The sequence below is a fragment of the Ursus maritimus genome (assembly GCF_017311325.1).
Source record: "Ursus maritimus isolate PB19 chromosome X unlocalized genomic scaffold, ASM1731132v1 scaffold_X1, whole genome shotgun sequence".
Lineage (NCBI taxonomy): Eukaryota > Metazoa > Chordata > Mammalia > Carnivora > Ursidae > Ursus > Ursus maritimus.
In genome coordinates this window covers 53,707,954-53,722,698 of record NW_024423319.1, presented here as the reverse complement: position 1 = coordinate 53,722,698, position 14,745 = coordinate 53,707,954, and the positions used below count along the sequence as shown (strand labels likewise).

Sequence of the window (14,745 nt, the reverse complement as noted above, 5' to 3'; positions counted from 1 at the left end):
TACCTACCTACCTACCTACCTACCTACCTATCTTTAGCTATTTTTCCATCTATATATCAGAGAAATAAATAACCACAAACAAACCAATAAAAATATAGGGAAAGAGAATAAACACAATTGTCCCTTAAACATATAAAGCAGATGTAAAATTTCACTTTGTCATAACAAAAGATAAGCAGTTTAAATCTTCATTGAAGTAGCATTCTTATCTATGAGATTAGCAAAAACATACGTATTTAACAATATAGAATGTTAGTGAAGCTGTAGGAAAACAGGTTCTTTCATACTTTGCTTATGGGGCATGAAATGACACTATCCCCTAGTAGGTAAATTTCAAAATAACTTTTAAAATTTCAAAAGTATTTATCTTTATATCCAGCAATCTCACTACTAAGGATATATTCTACAATTGTGCCTATAAAAGGGCTTATAAAAATTATTTGTTGCAACAATATACTAAAAATTTGTTAAAAAATGGACATCTGTAATGCACTGATTAAAAATTATACTACATTCATGCAATGTATCTGCTAACAAGAATAAGACATCTTTCCATATATTAGAATTTAAGAAATGAAACATAAAGATGGGGGGAAAGAGAGAAGCAAACCATAAAACAGACTCTTAACTATAAAAAACAAACTGAGGGATGCTGGAGGGGAGGTAGGCAGGGGGATGGGTTAAATGGGTGATGAGCATTAAGGAGGGCTCTCGTGATGAGCACTGGATCTTGTATATAAGTGATGAATCACTACATCCTACTCCTGAAAATAATATTACACCATATGTTAACTAACTGGAACTTAAATAAAAACATGAAATAAAAAAACCTTTCCATGTCCTAATGGAAAAAAATACAAAATGTGTTGTTTCATAGGAAGACTTATGTGAAAAATGGGGTGAAACTAACCTTGTATTCATATTGTTTGACCACACATAAACAATTTTATAAGGATATAAAAAACCTACTAAGGATGGTTATTGGTAGAGGTTAGAAAATGCTTTAGCTATGGAAAAGGTGGTAGTGTGCTAATAGACATTTTGGTATCCTATGCCATATCACCTTCACCCACATTGGATTTAGCATGAACTGTGTTGGATAGTTCCTATGTACATTGGTAGAGTCCCACCTAAAACATTTTTTCCCCTGAAGACTTTCTATAAACCCCATTAAGATTCCTCAGCTCAGAGTCAGAACAATTAATATCCCCAGGGTACTCTCAACCATCCATTCAAAAATATTAAAGCACATTCCATGTGGCACCTCATATGATTTGCTCCAGAATTGAGCCCTGGTTGCCCATAGCATTAACCAGCTCAATAATGTACCATTTACTATTTTATCATCCTTCCCTGAAAAATGTTATCACTATCCCCTCTTTCTTATTTAAAGAAATCAACTCCCATTTAAACTTCAGTGATTGATTTGTCTCCAACTCTGCATTTAAACAACAACTAATACATCAATATATACATTTTTATATTGTTTGGAGTTTTGAACTACATGAGCATCATATTTATTTTTGAAAGTCTGAAATCCAAGTCCTGGCTATAATGTGGACTTGAGAGAGTTTTTAGAAATTCCTGAAGGAAGCACATCAATTTTGAAAATTTTGAAAATAATTTGGCAAATTCTAGTTAAGTGTGATATATACATATTGTTACAATTCCAGTCTTAAAGAACTCTTACATGCATGTCCAAGAATATATATTCAACAATGTTACTATCAGCATTTTTATAATTAAAATAGTTGAAAATTACCTGAATGTACATTAATAAAAAATAAATTCCAATAGTTAAAAAATTGAATTATATTCAACAGTGAAAGTGAATGAACTATTGCTCTACCTATAAATGTAGATGACTACAATAAATATTTTTGTGAGTTTGCTGAGTTTAAAAGCATATTGCATTCATTTATGGAACATAAGAAGTAGGAAGATCGGCAGGAGAAGAAAGGGAAGAAGAAGGGGGGGTAAACAGTAGGGGGAATAAACCATGAGAGACTGTGGACTCTGGGAAACAAACTGAGGGCTTCAGAGGGGAGGGGGGTGGGGGAATGGAATAGGCTGGTGATGGGTATTAAGGAGGGCACGTATTGCATGGTGCACTGAGTGTTATATGCAAGTAATGAATCATGAAACTTTACATCAAAAACTAGGGATGTACTGTATGGTGACTAACATAATAAAAAATATTATTAAAAAAAGAATAAAATAAAAGTATTGCAGAAAAATACACATGCCATCTTATACATATGCTTTTTAAAACATGCAAAACATGCTACTTATTGTTTAGGAACACATTTAAGTGTGATGAAATATGAAGAAAAGCATGATAAAGATAATGAGCAAGTTATAACAATTATCTCTAGGGAGAAAGCAAGGTAATAAACCGAATAAATTTGTACTATGAAATTCAACAACATTGTAACGTCTTTTTTTTTGTAAAGTTTAATTTCTTAAACTGAATTTTCAATGCAAAGGTGTTCCTTATATTGTTACTTATTATTATTATTAATTATTATTATTATTTATAGTTTCTGTCATATATTTAGACTATTTCATAACACATTTTGAAAAAAGACAAGATAATATAATGCAAAAATGATTATAATAAATTGTTAAAGAATGTTTTTAGTCACTTTATTTCTACCACTTTCATTGAAATGTTTTCCCAAAGTTGTTTCTTCTAACTTGCGGAAGATTAAAGCCATATTTTGGATGTTGCTATATGTCTATTTTCAAAACAAAGTATTATTTCCATGCTGATGTCTACCATAATGTTTTTTACAAACTGGACGTGTGATTATTACATGTGTAATGGATAAATAATTGAAAATTCCTTTTTTTTTCTTTTTTTGGGGGGTGTCTTTTTGTCCATATCTTTAACTTTTGAGCATACAGTATACAGTTATAATAACGGTTTTATCACCCATTTCTGCTAATTTAAACATTTTTGTCAATTCTGAGTCACTTCTGATTATTTATTATCCTCATTATGAGCCGTATTTTTCTGCTCCTTTTTATGGCTCATAATCTTTTATTTTTTTCTAGCTTTTATTTATTATTATTTTTTATTATGTAATGTTAGTCACCATACACTACTTCATTAGTTTTTGATGTAGTGTTCCATGATTCATTGTTTGCATATAATAGCCAAGTGCTCATTGTAATACATGCCCTCCTTAATACCCATCACTGGACCAACCCACGTCCCCACCCCTCTCCTCTCTGAAACCTTCAGTCTGTTTCCCGGAGCCCATAGTCTCTCATGGTTCATCTCCCTCTCTGATTTCTTCCCATTCAGTTTTCCTTCCCTTCCCTGTGGTCCTCCATGCTATTCCTTATGTTCCACATATGAGTGAAACCATATGATAGTTGTCTTCTTTGCTTGACTTATGTCACTTAGCATAATCCCCTCCAGTTCCATGTCGAAGCAAATGATGGGTATTCACCCTTTCTGATGGCTGAGTAATAATCCATTGTATATATGGACCACATTTTCTTTATCCATTTGTCTGTTGGAGGGCATCTTGGCTCCTTCCACAGTTAGGCTATTGTGGATATTGCTGCTATGAACATTAGGGTGCATCTGCCCCTTCTTTTCACTACATCTGTATCTTTGGGGTAAATACCCAGTAGTGCAGTTGCTGGGTCATAGGGTAACTCAATTTTTAACATCTTGAGGAACCTCCATACTCTTCCAAAATGGCTGTACCAACTTGTATTCCCACCAACAGTGTAAGAGGGTTCCCCTTTCTCCACATTGTTACTCTGAAGTCTATTTCTGACATCTTGTTTATATCCATATTCAGTAGGTCTGTGTCAGAGTCCACAGTCTCTGATTCATTTCTTTGTTGGGGGTTCCTCCACTTAGTTGTTCTGTTGGGGGGGTAGTTGAGGGAATGTACAGAGTCCAAAGTATTAACCACAACCCAAGCAAGATGTTTCTGTTTTATAAGGACCCTCGGGTTCTTATCCTCTTGATCTTCAGGCCTGTCTTCTGGGGGAGCAGCCTGCTGCACTGTTACTTAGGCAACTCTGCTTGGGTTGCTCTCTTGTGGCGGTGGGCTCAGTGAAATACATTTTTGGGGGGGCTTTTGTTCTATGGCGGCTTTCCCTGGTGGCTTTCCACGTTTCTTCCAAGAGTCAGAGCAGAAGTGACCTCATCCAAATCTTTGTCTCAGAACAGAAATCACAGTCTGCTCTTCACTGAGCTCTCCAGGATACACTGCCTCCATTTCTGTCTGCGCTGCTAAAAACCACAGTCTTTCCAGTTGTGTGCCCCACAGCAACACTCCCTGTGGTGGTGGTGGAGCCCAGGACCGGGCCATCACTTCTCTTTGTGTTTCTAAAACCAGAAGCTGCCTGCAGTTTGCGCAGGTGCGTGCACACCCACAGCTCCTGGATCCTATCTGAGGGCTGCAGTAAAGTCCTTTCCCTGCCACTGTGGGTCTGAGAGTCTGTGCGGGATCCCCAGCACAGGAAGCTTTTGCCCTTCTGTGTTATTTCACCTTCCCAGTGCAAGTGCTTATGGTGGCTCCCTCCCCTTCTGTTTATCTCCTGATATCTGTGTGCAGAATGTCATCTCCCCACTTCATAACTCAAGACTGCCAGAGATTTTCTGCTTGTAGAGATCCAGATATAAATTCTCACATCTCAGGCTGATTTTGTGGGTGTTCAGAATGGTTTGGTAGATATCCAGCTAAATTCAGGGGACCGATTGATATAGGGCCCCCTACTCCTCTGCCTTTTTTTCCCTCATTCCCCTTTTTTTTCAAGATTTATTTATTTATTTATTTATTTATTTTCTCTGCTAAGCAGGGAGCCTGATGTGGAGCTTGATCCCAGGACCATGGGATCGTGACCTGAGCTGAAGGCAGATGCTTAACCTACTGAGCCACCCAGGTACCCCAATGATTGAAAATTTCTTATATAAATATACTCAAGTCATTTCTAATTATCAAATATTGGCAGAAGCAATGCTATAAATAATTAATGTATAATAAACCAAAACTGAAAATTTTCATAAGATTTTTTTCTTTCCTTATTTGTTACAAAAGGATTTTTAAAATTTATGTGCATGGTTTATGAAGCCTAAGTAATTTATTTTGTATTTAACCAAATGCTAAATTATACAACAATATGAATATAACAACACAAAATTGTTATAAATCCGGAGTATTTTTGTACTCTACTAATTAAGATGCCAACTATTCAACATGAAATCTTTCAGAGATGACAGTAACTGAAATGCCTTCTACCCAGGGATGATGAATGCCCCTTTGGCATAAAATAAAAGAATAGGGTAACAAGTGTCTAGAGATATTTTGGGTGTGACCAACATGTTCTTTTATACAAATGATAAAGTATTTTGTGTTATCCATGGAGGTGACATATTCCTGAATCCACTACAGCTCTATTATTTTTTGTACCAACTTTTTATTACTGGTACACACAAGTGTGGGAAATGCCTTAGGTTGGACAGACTACATTAGAAATCTATACTACTTAAAACTCTCATATCTTCCTTTTTAAAAATTTCCTGCTACATTTCCTCACTATTCCCCTTCTTCCTATGCACATTAAGGTGTGTGTGTGTGCGCTGTGTGTTTATTTTATTGTAAATCTACTTCAATTGGTTAGGTTTCAAATGTAATCATTGTTTATCACAGTTGTTTGAGGCACAAAATTTTCCCAGACAGGAAGAGACACCTTAGAAACTAAAGGAGAATAAGTAAAGCAAAAGTTCTCTTTATTTATTTTTGAAGTCAACTCCATGTCCACCGTGGGGCTTGAACTCATGACCCTGAGGTCAACAGTTGAGTGCTCTACCAACTGAGCCAGCGAAGCACCCCCAAAGAGTTTTCTTTAGATGTCAGAAAGGATTATGACATTGTGATATTATGCCACAGACTATATAATAAAAGAAAGATTAAAACTCCTTATGGACTATTCTGGGTAGTGTTAACACTATGACAGCTATTCCCTCTCTACATGCTTAGCTGAGCAGAAATAGTTGAGCCATTACTTACTGTTACCATAGTAACATGGTTAACACACTCATAAATTTTTATGCTGTCAATAGATTAAAATGAAACAGACCAAGAATTCTGTAAAAAAGGTGTTAATTCTATTAATAAAACTAAGTTTGCACACTTTCTCAATCAGGAGGTCACATCTTCAAAGATGTTCAAATACTGATAATGGTATGGACAGTGGGTACATTAGACGATCTTAATTTCACTTGTTTTAGCACATCAAATAGAAAAATAGGAAAAAAAGAAAAAGAAAAGAAATGGCTGAGGCCTCTTCTATTTCCAGAAGAAGATGAATTGGAACTACAGCAACCATCAAATAATTTGCATGCTGCACCAGTAGCATAGAACAAAAACACAAAAGCATGATAATAATAAGTGATAAAAGGATATCAATGACAGTATTAAAATACAGTTTTTAAAATGTGCTGTTCATAATCTCCATGTAATGAATTTCTTTCCTATCTTAGTCTATGGCAAGTAGCCAGAATGCATTAAAAAGTGCTTGATAAATGAGTTCAAAATATGTCATTCACAAAAAGTCAAGAATTCAGTTATTAGAGACTTCCTTCAACCATTATGCTTCATATCTGGTAACACTAGGGAAAAAACAACAACAGCAACAACTAGACTTTGAAATGTACTTTTTAATATATTGTTATGTTCAGTTAGCTAACATATACTCCATAATTAGTTTTTGATGTAGTGTTCATTAGGTGTGTATAACACCCACTGCTCATCATAACATGTACCCTCCTTAATACCCATCACCTGGTTACCCCATCCCCCTATACCCCTCCCTTCCATAACCCTCAGTTTGTTTCCTGGAGTCTCTCATGGTTCATCTCCCTCTCTGATTTCTTCTCATTCAGTTTTCCCTCCCCTCCCCTGTGGTCCTCTGTGCTATTCCTTATGTTCCACATATGAGTAAAACCATATGATAATTGTCTTTCTCTGCTTGACTTATTTTACTTAGCATAATCCTCTCCAGTTCCATCCATGTCAATGCAAATGGTGGGTATTCATCCTTTCTGATGGCTGAGTAATATAACATTGTATGATGTACATACGTACATCTTCTTTATTCATTCATCTGTTGAAGAGCATCTTGGTTCCTTCTACAGGTTGGTCATTGTGGACATTGCTGTTATGAACATTGGGGTTCACGTGCCCCTTCTTTTCACTACATATGTAACTTTGGGGTAAATACCTAGTAGTGCAATTGCTGGGTCATAGGGTAGCTCTATTTTTAACGTCTTGAGGGACCTCCATATTGTTTTCCAGAGTGGCTGTACCAGCTTGCATCCCCAACAACAGTGTAAGAGGGTTCCCCTTTCTCCACATCCTATCCAACATTTGTTGTTTCCTGTCTTATTAATTTTTGCCATTCTAACTGGTGTAAGGTGGTATCTCATTGTGGATTTTATTTGTATTTCCCTGATGACTAGTGATGTTGAACATTTTTTCATGTGTCTGTTAGCCATTTGTATGTCTTCTTTGGAGAAGTGTCTGTTCATGTCTTCTGCCCATTTCTTGGCTGGATTATTTATTTTTTGGGTGTTGAATTTGAGAAGGTCTTTATAGATCTTGGATACCAGCCCTTTATCTGTAGTGTCATTTGCAAATATCTTCTCCCATTCCGTGGGTTGCCTCTTAGTTTTTTGGACTGTTCCCTTTGCTGTGCAGAAGCTTTTTATCTTGATGAAGTCCCAAAAGTTCATCTTTGCTTTTGTTTCCTTTTAGAGAAGTGTCTTGAAAGAAGTTGCTATGTCCAATGTCAAAGAGGTTACTGTCTATGTCCTCCTCAAGGATTTTGATGGATTCCTGTTTCACATCGAGGTCTTTCATCCATTTTGAGTTTATATTTGTATATGGTGTAAGAGAATGGTCCAGTTTCCTTCTCTGTGTGTGGCTGTCCAATATTACTAGCACCATTTATTGAAGAGACTGTCTTTTTTCCATTGGATATTCTTTCCTGATTTGTCGAAGATTAGTTGACCATAGAGTTGAGGATCCATTTCTGTAGTCTCTATGCTGTTCCATTGATTTATGTGTCTGTTCTTGTGTCAATACCATAAAATGTACTATGAAAAAATTATGTCTTAAAAGCTCAGTTTCAAAAAATTTAGTCTTCCTAGATGTCCCTTAAACTTATGAATTGTGCCTCTTATGACATCCTTTTACCCAGGTAAATTGACAACAATGCGTCATTAACAATAGTTCATTTTGGATATCTTGTGTATCCTGATCAGTGCCCAATGCTGATGACCACAAAATTCAGAGACAACAAATTGATGTTTGTATTGGTTTTGTATAATTCATTTTTTGCTACTGACGCTTGTAAATATCTTTTGTATGTTTTGGAAATTTCTTCCCTAATGAAGCAGAAACCTCCTGCCATGGAAGACAAAACCTAGATTTTTGAGCCTTCTTTTCAGTTATGGCACATACGTAGATCTAAAACTACATCATATTTTGCATAACAAACTAATAACATGAAATACCAGGCAGCAAATGGATTCCTTTAAGGCATCGACAAGGCATCTACAACCAGTTTCTAGCTTCAGAGGTTCTAGCCCTAATATCCATAGGACATTAGTCTCTGTAGCAACATGGTAGCATTACTATTTCCACCAGATCAGCTCAAAAGTATCATTTTGAGGATTGTCCTTGGCTGCATGGCCTCTGAACATGCTTATATAGTTTTCTTCGAGATTCTACGTAGTTACATGTTTTTTAGCAAATTCCTTTCTCCCTTCAATTGAGTTTTATTTGAAACTAATAATACAAATCCTGCCCATAAAATAAACATTCATAGTGCATTTATTATATAATGGGTACAAGATTTTCTTCCACCTCCCAAAAAATATTAGTGAGATTACATAGGGGTTGTTAGTAAGCAAACAAACCAATTGAATTCATATCCATAAAGAGTTACTGGATCACAGTTATCAATATCTTCATAGTTTGTACATGATTGATCTAAGGCTATTATTTTTAAACTATCAAACTAGTCAACATGAAAGCAGTGGATGAAATATTTGATGAAATCTGGTTATGATTAATCGATGGTCCAAATAATGCTCAGATTAAACGGATCAGTTGATAATTGGCTTGTGAATCTATGAACAGTTAATCTGATCTCCCTTATAGCCACTTATATATTACATTGCTTATGTTCCATTGCTTCTGTCTTTTTTAAATAAACAAATATTTTGAAGTTATGAAAACTATTTCATAAGTATTATTATTCATTACATATTATTCCACACATTCCTTATAAACATTACCATGTGGTAGATATCACTAATGAGATAACCTGGCAGCATAATGATATTTAGGAATAAATACTGCAAAATTCTTCATCAATCATACTGCAAGTTTCACAAATTACCCTACCACCCATCAACAATGAGGGTAGCTTAACAATCATTTCACAAAAATGTTTTTCATATAAAACAAATTCCCTACTTATCTTTCTTCCCCAAACTCCCATGTTTTAGAGTCACATTTGACATTCTTATAAAACAAATTTCAATTATACTATCAATACTAATAATGTGCATTTGCAAAACATAAGAAAACATGTTTGGTTTCAATCAAGATGACTTTACTAAAGACCTATTGATAATATATCCTTTTACATATGCTATTGTAAACTTAGTGAAATGTTCAGTGAAACAAAAATAGCCTGGATACTTTGAATCTAGGAGGTGTTTCTCTAATAATAAAATATAAATAATATTACAAAGGTAAAGAGAAACATATTTATCATAATTTTCTTACTGAACCCACTAAAATGTAGATCTACTCTTGACCACAGAAAAAAGGTTCATTCCTTGAACCATGAGAGACTGTGGACTCTGGGAAACAAACTGGGGGCTTCAGAGGGGAGGGGGGAATGGGATAGGCTGGTGATGGGTATTAAGGAGGGCATGTATTTCATGGTGCACTGGGTGTTATACGCAAGTAATGAATCATGGAACTTTACATCAAAAACTAGGGATGTACTGTATGGCGACTAACATAATATAATAAAAAATATTATTATTTTAAAAAAAGAAAAAGAAAAAAGGTTCATTCTTGAATAAGTAATATGGTCCAATTTAATCTTCTTTTACACTGTCAGTCTTCGGATTACTCAGAAACAGAATTAGACTAGTCAATGCCTTATAAGAAAATAGCATCTCTTGTTATTGCAAGTTTTGTTTAGGACCTGTTTTAATAAAACTATAGTAGCTCTGACATTTTTATTTTATTTTATTTTATTTTATTATGTAGCAGATATCAGCTAATTTGAATCAAATTCTTTTTTGGCTCTAAGGAAGAGAAAGTACTCACCTTTCAATTTACAAGTCAACTGGAATCATAGGATCATGTATATCTTGATATGCATTTCTCACTTTATATTTACCACAGCCCTAAAAAGTGAAAGTCTTGGAAATGTAACAGCATGCATGTAGGTACAAAATTTGCTGTGGAAAGTCAATTGAGGCAGCATGAAACAATTACCTTATAATAACATATTCATCTTCTCTTATTTGCATTACTTGGAGCAAGGGTCTTTTAACCTTTTTTTAGCCTAAATGTGTCTATAGAAGATATCCTCATTTTTCTCCAAGAAATGTATCATTTATAATGTGGCTGTAACAAATACATTATCACCCTTTATTTGAAATGCTTCCATTTTTTTATAACGTGAGGTCAAGTAACTGAAAAGTTTTGCACTCACTTCATTCATGGGTTAAAAATCATTGAAACTATATGAAACATACATATGATAAGACATCTATTAAAGAGATATTACACTGATATTTAAAAATAAATGGGAGTGAATAGCAGGAAGATGGCAGAGTAGGAAGACCTTAAGTTCACCCTGTCCCATGTTTACAACTAGATATCGTTCACATTTGAGTCAATAAACTGGGGACCAATCTGAAGACTGGCAAAACAAACCCAACAACTAAATGGAGAGAAGAAGCCCTATTAGAGAGGTTAGAAAGTCAGAAACAGTGGTAGGGTGCTGCCCATAGTGGGGAGGGAGCTGTGAAAAAGGAGAGTAACAGGGACCCTACACAGGGAAAACAAATCCCCCTAATGTCTTGCCTTGAAAACCAGAGGGGCTGAATTCCATGACCGGCAGGACTTATAGCCCGGAGCTTTATTATTTATTTATTTATTTATTTATTTAAGAAAGAGAAGAGCCTGAGCCAGGGGGTGGGGGTGGGGTGCAGAGGGAGAAGCAGACTCTCTGCTGAACAGGAAGCCAGAAGTGGGGCTTGATCCCAGGACCCTGGGATCATGACCTGAGATAAAGGCAAACACTTAACTGACTGAGCCACCCAGGTGCCCTGGGTGAGGCTGGGATGGAGAGTGATAGCTGGGTCCCTGCCCTTAAAGAGAAAACAGACCGGGGAGACAACAGAAAATTCACAGTTTGTGCAACACCTAGAGCAAATGGGAGGGATATCTATTTATAAGGGTTTTGGAGCCTATTGGGGGACTTCTACTGGAACAAATGAGTTGGCAGGGGACATTTTCCTCCCTGGCCACCCAGGATAAACACAAAACCACCTATGGAGGCAGCACGACACTGACACTTGCTACCTGACCTAATAGAAATGTGCCCCACCCAGAAGTTCTCCTGAAGACTCTCCCACTCCAAGCCTGATGCCGTTGGCCCTGTGCTCACCACAAATTTTTTAAACACTACATGCCCTACCTAGCCGCTGCCTCTATGTGCCATGCCCCCAACAGCCATAGCAGTGGGCATCTGGCCTAGAACTATTGGCTCAGTGCAAATATTACTAACACTGCTGCCTTGCCTCTAAACCCTTCTGTGGTCATGGCCCCACAGAGCCAGGCTGCTTGGGTTTCACTAATACCACAGAGGATAGGCAAAACCCAAAACAGGCAAACAGTCAGTGAAGAAGTCTGGATTGAAAGGAAAAGGGATTAAGACCAAAAATAAATGACAATGTAGTAAGACAAAAGCAACGCACATGGGAGACACCTTTGAAGTCCCAGGTTCTGGTGAACAGGGGACACTGCACTGAAGGTCCCTATAAGACCTCTTTATAAACCCCCTATTTTCAAGAGCAGAAAACATAGTTGACTTTCCTAATATATGGAAACAGACACAAGGATGTACACAAAACTAGGAGACAGAAAACTATGTCTCAAATGAAAGAACATGACAAAATCAGAGCAGGGGATCTAAGTAAAAAATAAGTAAGTAGTATTCCTGACAGAGAATTTAAAGTAATGATCATAACAATACTCACTGAACTTGAGAAAATGATGAAAGACATCAGTAAGATTGTTGACAAAAACATAAAAAATAGCATATCAGATATGAAGAACTCAATAAATGAAATTTTAAAAATACATTAGACAGAACATAATAGGCAAGAGGAAGCAGAGGAATATATCAGTGACCTGAAGGATAGAGTAATGAAAGCATCAATCTGAGCAGATGAGAGACAAATGAATCCTGCATAATGAGACAACTTTACCTTTTACAAGTCAACTATTACCTGAGTATATTGTTTAAGTTACACAAAAATAAGTTCTAGAGATTTGCTATACAACATTGTGCCTATAATTACGAATACTGTATTGTGCACTTAAAAATGCATCAAGATGCTAGATCTCATGTTATGTGTTCTTGCCACAATAAAAAATATGTATATCACTTTCACGTGAAACTACCCTGAGATTATACTCAAATACTTATATTTGAGTATATTGACTTGTGCTGTCATTTATTTACAAAATATCCAGACTCTAAATTTAAACAATTTTTTCATGGGGAAGACTACAGGTATTATTAAAAAGAAAATATATTTAAGTGTTTCATATAGACATCTTAAAGTGGTTTTAAAGACCTCATAAAATTGGCATTGCTCTCTGAAAAAGCAGGGAAATGATATGTGATTTTAGAAAATATTAAAATACTTAAGTGCACTAGTAATAGCTAAAAATCCTTAAAAGCCAAGTCCATCATTTCAATTAAAATAATTCCCTACTGAGACCCCACTATATTTCATGGAGAAGGGAGGAAGACACTGTTAGACAACAAGTATTCCATGATTTATGGCAAAAAAAATTCAGTAGATAAAATATATGACTTTCAAAAAGACATTTCCAATCATACTCATTTCATAATTTATCTAGGCTATAACAACAAACTGAGCAGCAGAGCTGAAGAAAATACATCATGCCAATTGTAGCATAGAAATGTAACTGTTGAAGAATTTATCAAAACTTTGGATACTTTTGAGTTTATTAAGGATTTTATTTAGAATGACATTACATATGTCAAAGGACGAGGCTACTGAGGCAACCTGGCACAAGATTGATTTTATTGTTCATATCCATGTTTTAAAGCCCAGTTTAAATTGGGAAAATTATTTTATTTATGGACAAGTTTTAGATGTCAAAAGTTGAGTGCTCATTTTCACAGTGCATTGGACATTGCCTTCAGTAGGGTAAAAATTATTCTGGTCAGGGTAATAAACGTTATATCTTTGCAAATAACATGTGATAGGGGAGAAAGGTTCTTTCCTTTCCATCTGGAGGTAGCCATCAGCTCAAAGGTAAGCCAAGATGGGCACTTACAAGTACATACAGGAGCTATGGAGGAAGAAGCAGTTCAACATAATGCACTTTCTTCTCAGGGTATACTGCAGGCAGTACCACCAGCTCTTTGCATTCCACAGGGCTCCCTGCCCAACTCTTCCTAATAAAGCACGTGTACTGGGGTACAGGGCCAAGCAACACTATGCCATATATAGGATTCATGTGCTATGGTGGTCACAAACGCCCAGTTCCTAAGGGTGCAACCTACCTCAAGCTTGTCTGTCCATCATGGTGTCAACCAGCTAGAGTTTGCCTGAAGCCTTCAGGCTGTTGTAGAGGAATGAGCTGGACACCATGATGGGGCTCTGAGTATACCGAATTCTTACTGAGTTGGCAAAGATTCCACGTACAAATTTTCTGATGTTATCTTTATTGATCCATTCTATAAAGCTATCAGAGGGTATCCTCACACCCAGTGGATCACCAAACCAGTCCAGACACTGGGAGATGGGAGAGCTGACATCTGCAGGCCACAAGAGATGTGGCCTTGTAAAGGGTCACAAATTCCACCACACTATTGGTGGTTCTTGCTATGGCATAGAGAAGACACATACTCTACAGCTCTGCCGTTATCACTAATATAATTAATGTTTTTAAAATTCTTACCTAATAAACAATTCAGGACAGGCATGCCTGCTTGAAAGTGTTCTTTAATTTGTCTGTTAAAATTAGTTGTCTGCAGGGTGCCTGGGTAGCTCAGTTGGTTAAGCACCTAGTACAGAATTCAGCTCAGGTCTTGACCTCAGGGTTGTGAGTTCAAGACCTGCATTGGGTTCCAGCCTGTGCATGGAGACTACTTTAAAAAAAATAAAAATAAAAATCAGTTGTCTGCGGATTGTTCCATGAATGCAATGTCAGATTATGGAAGTTGAAGTGCAATAATGTTTGAAGATTCTAAGTGATGGTGTATCTTGTTTCTTTTTCTTTTCTTTTCTTTTTCTTTTTTTTTTTTTTTTTTTGCATTATGTTCAGTTAGCCAACATATAGTACTTACTAAGTTTTTGTTCTAGTGTTCAATGATTCATTAGTTGCTCATAACACCCATTGCTCATCCCAACATGTG

The 14,745-nt window shown here is 36.2% G+C and overlaps 1 pseudogene; it reads left to right on the top strand.

Moving 5' to 3' along the window:
* The first annotated feature begins 13,575 nt into the window (after positions 1 to 13,575).
* Positions 13,576 to 14,341, top strand: LOC103671992 (annotated as a pseudogene).
* Positions 14,342 to 14,745: the final 404 nt, after the last annotated feature.